Below are 16834 nucleotides of genomic sequence, written 5' to 3' on the forward strand. Positions count from 1 at the left end.
ATGGACATAATATCATCAAACCCTCAGATAAGGGTGGTAACATTGTTGTGCTGGATTCTCAAAAATAATATTTAGAAATTAAGAGACAACTGAACGATGTGAGCAGTTATGAAAGGCTTAAAGAGGATCCAACTCTATCAATTATGAAAGTAGTCCACAGCACGTTAGGTAACTGGCACTCCTAACAGTCTGCTAGATGATGATGAACTTGAGTATCTTCTAACAACTCGACCCATTACTCCAACTATTTATGTTTTCTAAAGGTCACAAGAACCTTAAAAATCCTCCTGGACACCCTATTGTGAGTTCTTGTCACTCCCTCTTGAAAAACACCTCCAGGTTTCTAGACATTTCCTCTTTTCATGTATTGAAAGTTTACCCTAATACATTCTTAATACGGTGGATTTCTTACATCGAATTAGAGGGATTCCTTGGAAGGAGGACTACACAATGGTCCCGATCTATATAGTTTCCCTTTGTACTTCAATCAGACACAATGATGGCATCAGGGCCTGCAAATTTTGTTTGAGATCACTGTCCTTGAATGTACTGGGTCAGTTCCAAATGATTTTAGACATGATGCGCTTTTGTCTTATGAATAATATGTTTATTTTTGACAAAACATTATATAGACAAAGTAGCGGGACCGCAGTAGGTACTTCTTTTGCACCCACTTATGCTAACCTCACTATGGGTTTTTGGGAGGCGGAACAGATCTGGTCTGAAAATACGATGACAACTGACAAAGTGGTATTTTGAGTGTGTTATATAGATTTTTTATTTTTTTTTTTAGAGTTTTATATAGCGCGAACTAGACCCGAGACATCGGGTATCAGAGCGTACATAGCACCAGTTTCGTTACAGAAGGATACATTCATTTTTTCTAGGCAAGGGGAGAATAGGTGATTTGCCCAGAATCACAGGATGTTGAGCGTCGTTCCCGAGACACAAACCTGGTTCCCCAGCTTCGAGGGCGACGCCCTAGCCGTAAGGCTACATCTGACTTGTTTTTAATTTGGGAAGGTACCACAGAGGAATTGCATTCCTTTCTGAAATCTCTCAATGAAAACGCACTTCAACTCAAATTCACCTATACTACCAGTCAACAGGAAATAGATTACTTAGATTTACACATCTATACAAAAGGACCACAGAATGTGTATTACTCAGGTCCGAAAACCAACCGCGTATAACAGCATTCTTTCAGCAAACATTGCTCACACGAAATCTCTCAAATGGAGGGTCCCTTACAGAAAATTTCTATGTGCTCGGAGAAATTGCTCGGAAGATCATGAATTTCTATCACAGGTAGATCAAATGTATGTGAGATTCTTAAGAAGAGGATATCCAACAGTGGTCCTAGAGAATGCTAAATCAAGAGCTATGGAAAAGAAAGGTGAACTTTTGCTATATCCTTAAAGTCGAAATGAAAAGTACAAGAAGAATTCAGAAGAGAAACTGTGAGGTTCATTACAGTTTAATTCTTCGAGTGGAGTGATTCGAGATGCACTACAAGGTCATTGAAAAGTACTCTCAAAAGATGAAGACTTGGGGGCGTGGCCAGCAGCCGGCGATGGCGGCAGCTTAGGAGGAGAGCTCCGTGATTGAAGCGGCCCCCAGAGAAATCCGACCATTTATCCTGCAATAACATTTCCCAGGCGGGAAGGCAACGAAGCCCAGGACCGGGCGGCAGAGATCCAGACCAGCGGGACTCCAATCCGAGGTCGGGGAGTGCAGTTTTGACCGTACCCCGTGTGGGCCTGTGTGGAACATCCGGGCCGGGGAGCAGATTGTGCCGCTGACCTGGCAGGAAGCAGACCGTCCCGGGCAGAGAGACACCGGAAGTGCCCGGCCGCGGCCGGCGACGGCGGAGGGGAACCCGGGGCGTCCAGCTATCGCCACCGGACTTCAGGAGCCCAGTGTGCGAGCCCGAGCGCCCGTCCGAGGTGAGGAGGAGAACGACCCGGACAGCCTGCAGGGACGGCTAGAGGCGCTCAGTGCGGCGACATCGAGACGAGTGACCGCCATCTTGAGTCACATCAAAGCCCTGCTTCAGCCGCTGCAGACCAGGTGGGGCAGACAGAATACTGGGGCAGGTGGAGGAAGAACTCTCGCTTCCAAATTGACCGCAATATAGCTCCTGGGCCCCTCCACTGAACAAGGGCGCATTGCGAGGCGGGGAGCCCGGGCAGGCAACAGAACTGATTGTGCCTCCCCCCAGAGCGGACTCCGAGAGCAGAGGTGCGTCCACGCGGGACGCTCACCTTGAATTCGGGCAGTTTCCCTGCCAGTGTCACGGACCCCACAATAACTCCAGGGGTACCAGGAGGGAGATCCGACGGCCACAGGACAAGGGCGGCACATGAGGGATTGGAGAGGAGCAGCGAGCGCTCTTCCAAGGGGGTAAAAAGACTATCGACTGCCCTTCGAAGGGGTCTGAATCACAGCTGGCAACTTCATCCCACCGTCCCCATTGGACATTGCAAGAGCACCACCGGACTACGGGAACCCTGTGGTGCCTGCTGTCGTCGCTGGCCGCAGGGGCCACAACGACTCTCAGGGGCCACACCTAACCTCTGAACACAGCGTGGGCCCTTGGACTGTGTCCGGTAGCGGTCTGGGGGAGGCACGAGTGGGACGGCCCCAGCGGAACCAGGTGTAAATACGAACGAAAAGATCTACCGGCTCAGGGGACTGATACGCCGGCTACATTCACCTTTGGAGAGACCAGCAGCCAAGATGGCCGGCAAGGGACCAAAAAACGTGGCGGCGCAGTCGCGCCTGGACCGGTTTGCATATGAAAAGCCCAGCTCTTCCTCGCCGGACGCCAAATCACAATCGGGCAAGACTGCCGAAGCAGCCGGGGGCAAGAAAGCGACCATAGACGACGTCATGCGGGCCCTCACGCAGGTGCAAGCCACGGTGGGGTCGATCTCAGCCGAAATCACACTTATAAGGGCGGACTTCCATAAGATGACGGAGAAGGTGAATAATATGGAGGTGGTGACCAAATCCCTGGTTGAAGACGTATCGGAGCTGCAGATTAGTATGGAACGCATCTCAAGGGAAAATAAGGAACTGCGCGACAAGCTCGATGACCAGGAAGGGCGCTCGAGGCGGAACAACATCCGCATAATAGGTGTGCCGGAATCGGAAGACACGAGGGCGATGGACCTGTATGTGGAGAACCTAATCAAGCAGAACCTAAAGCCCAAAGGACTCTCCGCCTTCTTCACAGTGGAAAGGGCACACCGGGTCCCGGGGGGACGCCATAAGACGGGCGCTAACCCCAGACCGATCGTAGCGAGGCTCTTCAATTTCAGGGATCGGGACGCCATCCTACAGTCGGCAAGGAACTCACCCCCTATTAAGATCCAGAACGCTACTCTGGCCTTCTTTCCGGACTACACAGCCGAGGTTGCACGGAGGAGGAGAACTTTTTTCGAAGTTAAAAAGGAACTGAGAGCCAGAGAGATCCCGTATTCAATGCTTTTCCCGGCCAAGCTTCGAGTCGTGGCAGACAACAAAACTTGGTTTTTTGATTCCCCAGAGATGGCGCAGGAATGGCTGGAGGGGTGGAGGACGGCGGGCCTCCCTCGTCGCTCCAACAGACAGAACAAACACCGTAATGCTGGATCTCGGCAGGGCTCACAAGCCAACGACGAGGATGCAGAGGTACACTCCCCTTTGACTGAACTTCAAGAGGAGAGCGCCGATGGGGAACAGTGAGTCACTGCTAATGTCTGGCTGAATTGACGACGACCGGCAGTGCCGCCTTGGACACTGGGCTGAGGTCCTCCGCGGCCGAGGAAGGGGGCCGCTGACTACGGAGAGTCCTTCACCCCAGCGAGCAAGTACTATGGTTTGGGTTGGGGTCAGGCACTCTGCTAAGTTGGGGGGGGCGGGCAGTTTTGAGTCTGTTGAGCAGGGGGGCAGGGAGGGGGGGAGTTGGGGGTAGGATGAGGAATTGGTTTTTAGTTAGCACACAGGGTCAGGGAAGATACCATGGAACACACAAGCGTAAAATGGTAGTATCGCGGCGCAGCACCCAGGTTCACTTCACAGGCTGCTTGGTCCTCCACGCGCACAAGTTAACTTTCCGCTCATCCAAGCATGATGGGGGGGGCACTAATATGGGGCAAGCATCCCCGTTAAGCCTCATGTCCTGGAATGTGAGGGGTCTGGGAGACAAAATTAAGCGTGGGCTGGTCCTACAGAGCATAAAAAGGTTGAATCCCGCCCTGGTCCTACTACAAGAAACACACCTCACTGGCACAGCCACACGGGCCCTAGATAGGAAAGGCTACAGCATGATTGTCCACTCTGAGTTTACTAAAGGGTCCCGGGGTACAGGGATATTAATGCATCGCTCGTCCAGGTTCATAACCCAATCAGTTAGCATTGACACTCAGGGGCGCTTTGCGGCGATACATGGGCAGTGGGAGGGAAAGCCGCTCAACGTGGTCTCGGTGTATATCCCGCCGGCACTGCACACCATAGCTCTCCCAGAACTGGGGAAATTTTTGTTAGACCTTCCAGAAGGGGATCTCATCGTGGGAGGTGATTTTAATGCTGTGGCGCACAATTCCCTGGACCGCCACCCAGTGCGCACACAAACACCAGGGCCCTCCAGATTGCATGACTTCATGGAAGCACAGGGTTTAATAGATATATGGAGGCGTTTCCACCCAGAAGACCGGCAATACACATACTATTCGGCAGTTCACGATAGCCTATCACGGATTGACTATTTCCTTACGTTGGGGGGAGGCCTCCTCAATTTTACTGACTCTCAGATCAGACCGCGAGGGGTCTCTGATCACTCCCCACTGACGCTGTCCAGTCAGGAACGAACCCATAGACGCATCTACCCTATCTACCCGGGATACCTCAGGGAACCGGGTATAGCCAGGGCTTTGAAGAGAGGTACGCGATCTTACCTCACCGAAAATGCAGGTTCGGTGGCGTCACATACAACCCTGTGGGAGGCCTACAAGACGGTCCTTCGCGGGCAGGCAATCTCAGCTATCACGCAGCACAAGCGCACACAGCGTCAGGAATTGATAGATCTAGAGGAGCAACTTGACAGGGCAACACAGGACCACGAGAGGAACCCGACTGGGGTTACCCAACACACGCTCCGACTGTGCCAGCAGCGTCATACCGACCATGTACGCCGCAGGGTAATGGACAGTATGACAGCAACAACAAGTAGGGTGTATGACATAGGAGATAAAGCAGGGAAGCTCCTGGCGTGGTTGGAGAAGACTCGGGGAGGGCAGAGGGCCATACTGCAACTGAAAGACCCGGCCGGTGAGATACATACCAGTCCGGCACGAATAGTAGACCTCCTGGCAGACCATTTTCACTCCGTATACTCCCCTGAGTTCGAGGTCACGCGGGAGATGGCAGAAGGTTCTCTCGTGGGGGTACCTACCCGTACTCTCCCACAAGATAAACGGGACGAGCTTGACTCCGACCTAACGGCCGAAGAAATACAGATAGCTATAGCAGCGTTACACCCAGGGAAAGCGCTGGGCCCCAATGGAGTGCCGATAGAATGGTACAAACTCATGCCCGAAACGCTGTCCACACCATTACTCCATATGTACAGGGAATGCCAGGAGCGGGGGCGATTGCCTCCTGATCAGCGCACGGCCACAATCATCGCAATACCGAAGCCCGGCAAACCCCCTGAAGAGTGCGGATCATACCGCCCAATCTCCCTCCTCAACGCCGAGAGTAAAATTGTGGCAAAACTACTGGCCACCAGACTGCTGCCCCATCTGGCGCACCTGATACATCCGGACCAGTCGGGCTTTATGCCACACCGGAGTACGGCGCTGAATTTGCGACGGCTCCACGGGGTGTTAGCACGAGCCCCACAGTTGGAGGAGCCGGCAGCGGTGCTGTCATTGGATGCCAAAATGGCGTTTGACATGGTGGAGTGGCGCTATCTCTTTGCGGTCCTGGAACACATGGGTATTGGCTCGAAATTCATATCATGGGTCAGATTACTGTACACCGAACCCGTGGCAAGGGTGACTGCAAATGGACATATCTCGAGGGAGATTCCACTGGCAAGGGGCACGAGACAAGGGTGCCCGCTCTCACCGCTGTTATTCGCCTTAGTGCTGGAATCCCTGGCCACGATTATCAGAACCACCCAGCTGCTGAAAGGCATACAGTGGGGAGGTGGATGGGAGGATAGGGTTTCCCTGTATGCCGACGACATGCTCGTCTACCTCACGGACCTCACGAACGGCATCCCGGTCTTACTGGCACTGTGTGAGAGGCACGGTGCAGCTTCAGGCTATAAACTTAACTGGTCCAAGTCCATAATCTACATGGTACAGGGCGACCCTCCGGTCCTACCTACGGATTGCCAACTGCTCGTAGAACCCATCTCCTTCAAGTACCTAGGGATTCAAATTACAAGGGAACATACCACCTTTCTGGACCTGAACCTTAAGCCCCAGCTGGACAGGCTGAAGGCAGACGTGCGCCACTGGAAGAATCTCCCCTTGACACTTCTAGGTAGGGCGGCGCTCTTCAAAATGATGGCGCTGCCTCGCTTCCTATATGTCCTGGAAAACACGCCGGCGATGGTCCCCGTATCATTCTTCCGCCACGTGTCGGCACAACTGTCAGGCCTCTTGTGGAGAGGCAAACCGGCCAGGGTAGCACAGTTGAAATTAACTAGAGACTGGTACAGCGGGGGGATAGCCCTCCCCAACCTTGAATTGTACTACTGGGCAGCTCACCTTAAGGTGATCAACCAGTGGATCCATAGTGCTCAGGATGACCCGGCCTACATGGCGGATAGACGCCAACTGGGCACGACCACCCTCCTGGCCCCACTCTACAACAAGGGAATGGTGAGGAAGCTGGAAGGGCCTACCAAACATACTGTATCTATATGGCATAAAGCTCAGAGGCGGCTTGCATGGGAGGGAGTAATTACCAAACTCACACCACTATGGGATGCCAAGGCCCTCGGTAACTTGCACAGTTCTAAAGGGTTTGACCAATGGGATAACATCGGAATCTCCACGGTGGGCGATCTATGGACGAGAGAGGGCGTGCTCTCCTTTGCGACCCTGAGGGAGCAGTATGACCTTGGGGTGACTGAAACATACAGATACGTACAAGTGAGGCACGCGCTCATGTCTGTGTTGGAGCCGGGTGTGACAGTTCCGGAGTCAGCTCCGTTAGAGGACCGACTGCTTACGGACTATATGGAGGCAAGTGCAACCTCCCTCACTTACCGCAAACTACTGAACAACCTACCGGATCCACTGGGGAAGCTGAAGGCATATTGGGAGGATGAGATAGGGGACCTAGATGAGGCGGACTGGAATGCAGCACTGGCATCGCCCAGGGAGGCGGGTATATCCACCCGATTCAGACTGGTCCAATTTAAAGTACTACATAGGGTTTACTACACCCGCACGACACTATACAAAATACACAGGGCAGAACACCCATATTGCCTGAGAAACTGTGGGGAGGAGGGTACACTGTTCCATACTGTGTGGGCCTGCCCTAATATACAAGAATACTGGAGGCGTGTAACACGCACGATAAGCCAGACCCTACAGAACCCATTCACGCCTGACCCTAGGGTTTGCCTATTGAATGTGTGGGGCCCAACAGACATGTCACTGCATGCGAAACGATGGGTGATCATTGGTGTGATGCTGGCAAAGCGGGATATAGCAAAAAATTGGGGGGCACTGGAGACACCGACACTGGCGCAGTGGTGCAGGAACATGGATATGCTTATGGTGACAGAGAGGGCGGTGTACCAGCAGAGGCTTAACCCACGCAAATGGAACAAAATTTGGTCACCCTGCAACACATACAGAGGGGACATTTGTGAGCCTTTGCCTGAAGAGGAGGATGGGGACAGCTCAGGAGAGGACGAGGATATGGAGTAGTGGGAGGGAGCAAGGAGTAGGCATCAGAAGCAGCGCACAACACGAGGCCCTGGGAACTGAAAGTGCAGGCGAGCTTGATTTTATCAGTGAATGCGTAAAATGCCGTTAGATGCTTCTAGACACGCCAATTGTTATATCTGATTTCTGACTCGGATCATTTACTTTGACCCTTGTAGCAGCAAGTTTAAAGTTGGGGGTATAAAATTTGAAAAGTTGCTTTATTGATTGACTGCAGCTGAATGTTGACGCTGCATTGAAGAATGATTCACCGTAACTGTGTACCATGTGACAGCAACAATAAAAACAAATTTAAAAAAAAAAAAAAAAAAAAAAGATGAAGACTTAAGGACATGTGCCTTGGACCATCTAAGCATAACCTATAGGTAGGCATTATCCCTGTGGAACTTATTACCACACAGTTATTTTCAAAAGCCAGAAAAAGGAGATAGCAAAATGAAGTGGCTAAGTACAAATTGTTTTTTCAAATGCCCCAAATGTAAAGCATGTAAATATGGACAAAACCATCAAGAAGTAGTGAGCTGGGCAGAAGAAAAAATCAAAACCAAGGACAGAATAACACGTGAAACAACATTTGTAGTGTATACTCTAGAGCATGGGTACTCACAAACTTTCTCTCGGGGGCCAAATTTACACTGTGAATTGTGTCCGAGGGCCGCACCAGTGGGAGCGGGGTCAGTGGGGGAGGGGGCGGGGCTAGAGCAATAAAAAAAAAACACCTGACCATGAGGTTGATCACTGGTCCCTGCAGCGGACACCTTCATCCACTGAGCCACCAGACCCGGCATACACACATCTCTCTTCCTCGCTCTCTCTCTCTGTCTCCCTCCCTCCCTCTCACTCTCCCTTGCTCTGTCCCTCTCCCTCTGTCCCACTCCCTCTGTCTCCCTCCCTCTGTCTTCATTTCCCTCTCTCACTCCCTCACTCTGTCTCCCTTTCCCTCTGTCACCCCCTCACTCTGTCACTCCCTTCCTTTCCCTCCCTCTCTTTCCCTCTCTCACTCCCTCACTCTGTCACTCCCTTTCCCTCCCTTCCTTTCTCTCCCTCCCTTTCCCTCTCTCACTCCCTCACTCACTGTCTCCCTATCCCTCCCTCACTCTCTCTTTCCCTACCTCACTCCCTCACTCTGTCTCCCTTTCCCACCCTCACTCTGTCACTCCCTCTCTCCCTCCCTTTCCCTCCATTCCTTACCCTCCCTCCCTTTCCCTGCATCAATTTCCCTCTCTCACTCCCTCGCTCTGTCTCCCTTTCCCTCCCTCCATCTCCCTTTCCCTCCCTCGCTCTGTCTCCCTTTCCCTCCCTTACTCTGTGACTCCCTTTCCCTCCCTCACTCTGTCTCCCTTTCCCTCCCTCGCTCTGTCTCCCTTTCCCTCCCTCTGTCTCCCTTTCCCTCCCTTACTCCCTCACTCTCTTTCCTTCCCTCACTCTGTCTCCCTTTCCCTCCCTCACTGTCACTCCCTTTCCCTCCCCCTCCCTTTCCCTTCCTCCCTCCCTTTCCCCCCTACCCTTTCCCTCTCTCACTCCCTCACCCGATCTCCCTTTCCCTCCCTCACTGTCACTCCCTTTCCCCCCCTTACCCTCCCTTTCCCTTTCACCCAGGGCACAAGTCCTAAAAAAAGAAGTGGGGGGACGCTGACGTCACAACAAGAAGTGATGTCACGAAAGGTGGCTTGCACCATCAGATTCATTGCCTCCTCTTGCTCGCCCCTTAGATGTGATTGCATCAGAGAAGCCAGCGCGTGAGCAGCATTCTGAATGAGCTCCAATTTCACCCCAGGGAGGCCAAATAGTGAATGTGCTTCTCCATTTGCTCCAGTTATCGAGCTCCCGGTAAAATAAGTGGGGGGACGCCATCCACCCGCGTGGTACCGCAACTTGAACCCTGCTTCCACCCTCCATTTCCCTCCTTCCCTCTCTTACTCCCTCACCCGTTCTCCCTTTCCCTTCCTCACTTAGTCTCCTTTTCTTTCCCTCTCCCTCCCTCTTTTCTCACCCTGCCTCTGTGTCAGCCATGGCTGAGACAGCTTCGTAGCACACACACACATAGCCGCACTGAGCACATTAACAGGTCTTTAAAAGACCATTAGCATGTTAATGAGGCTGTGTTGTTCACCTCTTAGCGCCCCTGCAGCTCCACTCCAACTATGGCAGGAATCCCCCGGCCGGCCCCCACAGAGCAGCAGAGTCTAGGAGTCGCGCTGCTGTAACTTAGTTTGCAAACACTCTTTAAAAAAAAAAAAAAATTAAAACACTGGTATGATGTGTGCAGGGTCCGCGGGCCGCCAGGGAAGGCTTGCCGGGCCGCCACCGGCCCGCGGGCCTTACTATGAGTATCCCTGCTCTAGAGTGCAAATGTGGGAAACAATACATTGGAAGCACCATAAACAAATTCAAGTTGCGAATTTTACAACACCTAACAGCAATTACCAACAAAGATTTCTCTTACGCTATGTCAAAACCAATTTGGAAAGATCATGAGAGCAATTTGAAGAATTTCTCCTTTTATGGCATTGAACATGTCCCTTGGAAACTGAGAGGAGGGGGGGCGTCAGCTTGTACTGCGAAAGACTGAGTCCAAATGGATTATTATGATGGGAACGGAGATCCCATGGGGACTCAACACTGATGCTGAACTCCGCACATTTTTATAATAATCTTCATAATGACTTTTGTACAATCATTTTTAGGTCTCGCCTGTCGATGCGCATGTGCATCGAGCTTGCGAGACTATGGGGGCTTATCCACTCTTGAACCAACTTGCAAGGAATCGTGGCGATTCCTTGCAGTGCCCGTGACTTTTAAGCTCAATGCGCATGCGCATTGAGCTTAAAAGCGCGTGCACATCAGTTCCCTCCCCTTATCTCTCTTCACTCCGTCTTGTTTTACCCGCTCCGCCCCCTCCCCTGCCCACCGTGTCGCATTTCTCCTCCCCCCTCCCCTTCTCTCTCTTCCCTCCGTCTTGTTTGTTTATTTTTTTACCCGCTCCGCCCCCTCCCCTGCCCGCCGTGTCGCATTTCTCCTCCCCCCTCCCCTTCTCTCTCTTCCCTCCGTCTTGTTTGTTTATTTTTTTACCCGCTCCGCCCCCTCCCCTGCCCGCAGTGTCGCATTTCTCCTCAACCCTCCCCTTCTCTCTCTTCCCTCCGTCCCCATCCCTGCAATGCAGAGAGCTTGTTACATTTATCAACCAGCAACTAGTGCCTTTTAGTGCTCCGTGCCTCTATTGCGGGTGCCTTGTGCGGTTTTGGATTTTCAGTCCGTTTCTTTAAAGCTGTAAATAAGTCTGCAAAACGGCTGCATGCATTTTTATTTCCACGACAAGGATACCGAGTGAAACACTCGTGTTGTTTCAGTTTGCTGAAACTGATGAATACGAGTGGAAAATGCACAATTACTCTAAAAAACAAGGGCGCATAGAATGACTTCAGCCTTCGCCTGCTTTTAATTGTTCAAGAAAAAAAAAACATTTCCGAGGTCCCTTCCAAGGCAAATTTGTAGCTGAATGTTCATACAATTTTGTAACGAAGTCACACAATGTATACAATAAACAAAACAGCATGCTATCTCGGAATCCTATGCTTTTCTAATTAAGGATAAAAGAGGTGTGTCCCGGCAGTGCTGGTTTTGTTCCTTCCTTGCTCACTTAATTATTTTGCTTGCAATAGTCTACTGATATCCAGATAACTTTTTTTTTGCAAATGGCAAAACATGTATTAATGTATGGTCCAAAAGCGATTTCCTGAGTCTGGGCACCCCTTACACTCGTCGACTGTAGTCTACGTGGTCTGCTATAATTCTGAATGGTTACAATTTGCCTGTCCCAATTGCGGTTAAGTAATGATTTCTCCTGACTAAAGTTTCAAGTATAAGCATGAACAGTGTATACAAGAAGAGCTCATTGTTCTGACTGAGCACTGAAGCCATTTAATAGTAGCTTTCACCTTGTTTAGGTCAAGCCCACCAGACATCGAAAGCGGATTGCAAAAGAAATTTGGTCATCTTACCAAGAAATTACAGTGGGCTTAAATACTGCCCATTCCTTGCCAATTACTGGCTACTTTTATTGTCACAAATGTACTTGCTTCTTATTCAATGGCTTACTTTGTCTGTCTTCTGTTTGCATTTCCCCTGGGCCACAGTCTAACTACTTGTTTCCTTCCACTGCTCACTTTTAAGGACAAACCGATTTTTCTTTTTTTTAAGCACTTCAAAAAAAGTACATGTGTTTTCCAGCTGTATTCCTCGTGTGCTTTCCTCTCCACCCTGCTGGAGCTTCTGCCTTTGCTCAATATTGTTTTCTCCCTCATGTGTCTCCCTCATACTAGTGTACAAGAGAAGTTATGGGTGTGTGGGTATGCATCTCTCAATGCATGAGTTTGAGAATGAGGATTGCTTTCTATGCATTGAAGAAACTGTCATTGTCACCCACCCTCACACACCCTCACCCTCTCACCATCACCCCCTCACCCACACACACCCTTACCCTCATCCCCTCACCCTCACACCCTCAGTCACCCTCACACCCCCTAACCCTCACCCCCTCACTCCCTCACACACCCTCACTCACCCTCACACTCCCTCACACACCCTCACACCCTCACACACCCTCACCCTCACACCCCCTCACTCACCCTCACCCTCACACACCCACTCACCCTCACCCTCCCACTCACCCTCACCCTCCCTCACCCTCACACCACTCAGTGCTACAACACATATTGTGTTACAATAGGTGTCACATTTGCGAAAGATAAAACTATGGCATTGTAAATAACAAAGCTATTAATTTCGCTATTATCAAAACAAGCACATAAATAAAAAAAAGTGTCCTTTACAATACCAATAGCTCAAACTTTCCTTTTTTTTTTTTTTTTTTTTAAATATTTTTATTGAAATTTTACCCCTTTTTTCCCCCCCTGAAATGAGAACAGGGCACAATAACATTCATTACAATACAAAATCATAAATAAGTATGGGAATTATACAGAACGTTATGATCATAAAATAATATCGATTCATACATGGTTTTCTCAGAACAAATCATATACTCCAAATATACACAGACTTCTATATACTAAATTCTCAATTTCAAACCCCCCCCTGGTGATCACTAATCAGGACCTTGTTTCCAGTGGACGAGAGGCTCCCATATTGCTAAGCCTAGTTTCTTGCCGTTTCTCCCCCTCCTCGCATAGATAGCTGATTCTAGCTTTTGAATAGATAATAACTTCCCCAACCATTGATGATAAGTTGGAGGGTTAGGGTCCAGCCATGCCGAGGCGACTAATAGTCTGAGGATGGCCAATGCTACAAATAGAAACTTTTCATTACCCACATAAGTCTCAGGATTGACTCCTAATAGCATGACAGCTGGGCTTAGTTCTATTGTTGTTGATAATACATTCTGTAGAAATTGCTCAATATCCCGTTTTATACTATTCAGATGTGGGCAGAGTGAAAAAATATGTGTTAGGTCCGTCCCCAGACTCCCACATCTGAAGCAGGTGGTTCCCGTAGTACCCCCCCATTGAACAATTTTTCCAGGGGTGTAGTAGAGATGGAATAGAGTCTTATAATGTTGAGCCTGTAATGAAGATGAACACAACAGTTTTCTTCCCATCTCTAATGATTCTGAAAAAATATCCCTACTTATATCCAAATCTACAGACCACCTATTTATCCATTTCTCCATATCATCTTTCTTTAACACTGTCATCTCACAGTAGAACCTCTTTATAGTACAATCCGCGCCTGTTTCTATAATATCCAACAATATATTTCTATCAAACCCCATGGGTCCTCCTTTCCTGTTTATTAAACAACTCCTTATTTGAAGATATTTAAAAAAATGTTTTGTATCTAGGGTATATCGATCCTGTAGCTCAACAAATTGTAAAATACCTTGGGGGCCCAGAATATCTCCAATCTTTCTTATCCCCCGCAACTCCCAGTCTTGGAATACAGCTCCCGAAAAAACCATACTCGGAAGTGAGGGGTTATTTTTGAGTCTAGTGTAAAAATTATATTTCCCAAATCCAATCTTTTTTGATATTCCCTTCCAAACATTATGGGCAGCCATTAGCATCTTGAACCGTGTTCGTTTATAATAACTTTCCTCCGTAAATCTTAAAAATATATTTTCCGCGTTTTTACCTAAGACCAAACCATAAATTGCAAGTGATCCTGCTTTGTCCCAGTCATCTATATCAGCCCCCCCTACCAGTCCCAACATGATTTGGAATGCGGCGGCCCAATAATACACTTTTAGGTCTGGTAAGGACCAGCCACCACGTTCCCATGGTAGAGACATATATCTCAGTGCTCTGCGTGTTTTTCCCTTAGCCCATACGAAGCGGTTGATCATTTGTTCACATATTTTGAACCACTTATTTTCAAATAAGAGTGGGATGGCCCTAAATATATACAAAAATTTTGGCAATATCATCATTTTAATAATATTGACCCGGCCCACTAGTGATAAGTGTAGATTTTCGTACCGATCCAAATCCTTCTTTGTTTTGCTTATTATTGGGGCGATATTATTTTCCACCAAGTTATTTAAATCAGCTGTTATTTTTATTCCAAGGTAAGTCCCTGCCTGTACCACACGATTGTCGTCACACGGAGTCACAGAGTTTTTAATTATCTGAGTCTTGGAGACATTTAGGGCATACCCGGATACCCGTCCAAATCTGCGGGCCTCTTCTTCTATGTGCACAGTTGCCTCTGTGGGGTTTGGTGTTATCACCGCCACATCATCAGCATAAGCCAAGATCTTACATGGTCCCAATAATGTCGGCAATGGAGTTATCTCTGGACAGAGCTCTAGTTTGCGGATCAGTGGATCCATATACATGGCAAAGAGTAATGGGGAGCATGGGCACCCCTGCCGTGTACCCCTTTTAATAGAAAATTGGCCAGTAGTCCCCCCGTTGACTCTTAAGGCCGCGACCGGTTCTTTATATAGGGTTTGCAGTGCTTTTATGAACCCACCCCTAAGGCCAACTCTAGCCAAGGTGTACCACAAATAGTCCCACGAGACCCGATCAAACGCCTTTTCAGCGTCCAACAGCATGACTGCCATCGGGTCCCCTGTGACTTCGGCAGCATCCAATAATGTTATTACTTTCCTAGTATGATGGGTTGTTCCTCTACCAGGAATGAAGCCATGTTGGGTATGATAGACTAGTGAGTTAATTACTTCTGCGAATCTCATTGCCAATATTTTAGAATATATTTTAGTATCGTTATTCATTAATGTGATGGGGCGATAAGACCCAGGCTCCTCCTCCGGCTTGCCCTTTTTAAGAATCAGGACGATGTCTGCACCCCCCCATGACTTTGGTGTAGACTGCCCAAGCTGTGCAGATTGAAACACTCTAGTTAACTCTTGAGCAAGTACCCCCCAGAAAGTTTTGTAAAATTCTAGAGGTATCTGGTCGGGGCCGGCAGCCTTACCTGAGGGGAGTTTGCCCATGGCTTCCTTAACTTCTTCCATTTCTAACTGAGTTTCTAATCTATCTGCATCTTCATCTGATACCCTCTCATTTGGTATATTCTCCAAATAGTCACTAATCTCTTCACTACTACAAGGATATTGGTGATCATAAAGGGTCTGGTAAAATTTCCTGAATACTTCCCTAATTTCTTCGGAACCAGTTTGTATATTGCCATTTTCATCTCTAATTTGCCTGACCGTGCCTGCTGCCGCTATCTGCCTAGTACGCATGGCCAGTACATGCCCAACTTTTTCATTGTATTCGTAACATCTTTCCCTACGGGTTGTATAGTGTACTGCCGCTTTTTTTGCCAGATCCCCTTCCGCCTCGCTTTTGACTTTTAGTAAATCTATCAGATATTGTTCAGCTGGGTCCCCTCTGATAAGACAATTATCGACTTGTTCTTCTGCTTCTGAGACGGCTCTCTCTAGCTCCCTTTGTAGTATCCCTTCCAATTTGCGTTTATGAAAACTGTAACTGCATGTTTCTCCACGGACGCCTGCCTTAAAAGCATCCCATATAACTCCCTCCGATGCCGTTCCTTTATTATAGTAAAAAAAGTCAGTGATCCATTTCGACATATGTAATACATAATCCTCTTCTAAAAGAAGTCTTCTTTCAAAAGTCCATACCCGATTAGATCTTTTTCCTCCTTCTAACTTTAATTCCAAAATTAATGGGTTGTGATCACTTAGAATTCTTGGCAATCTATCAATATTGACCCTTGACATTAGATTACTAGAAATTAAAAAGTAATCGAGCCTAACACAAACTTGGTGTGGTGCAGAATAGTAAGTATATCCTTTCTGTTGTGGTCTAGTAATACCCCAAACATCATTCAAATTATTACTACGCAGGAGGTCAACAAGTGCCTTATGAACTCTTTTCTTACGGCCTTTATAACTTCTATTTTGCCCAGTTCCTAACCCATCAGCCCCGTTAATATTGAGGTCTCCTCCTATAATAATCTGTGGAGGCCAAGCAGCTAACTCAGAATCTATAAACTGTAACACCTCCGGGTCGTCCTGTGTAGATCCATAAATTGACACCATCGTCGTCCAAACCCCATCTATCTCGATCTCTACCATGGCCCACCTTCCCCATTTGTCCTCTAATTTTTTCCCTATTATCAAGTTTTTACTCCTTGACAAAATAGCGACTCCTCTATTTTTAGCACCTTGTTTGGAACTAACTATGAGTTGATATCCCATCTGATTCAGAAAAAACTCTTGGGTACTCATTATATGTGTTTCTTGCAGAAAAATAAAGTCCACATTCATCTGACGTAATCGAGCTCCTATCTTATACCTCTTTTGGACATCGTTTAAACCGCACACATTCCATGTTACAAACCTAAGTGTCATTACTAATTTTCACAAA

General features: G+C 48.5%; 1 protein-coding gene across 2 annotated transcripts in view; it reads left to right on the plus strand.

Moving 5' to 3' along the window:
* Positions 1-16834, plus strand: part of DNMT3A (DNA methyltransferase 3 alpha) — a 1977379-nt gene that overhangs the window by 926333 nt on the left and 1034212 nt on the right. The gene's annotated exons all lie outside the window — the stretch shown is intronic.

This window comes from Lissotriton vulgaris, chromosome 6 (assembly GCF_964263255.1).
Source record: "Lissotriton vulgaris chromosome 6, aLisVul1.2, whole genome shotgun sequence".
Taxonomy (NCBI): Eukaryota; Metazoa; Chordata; class Amphibia; order Caudata; family Salamandridae; genus Lissotriton; species Lissotriton vulgaris.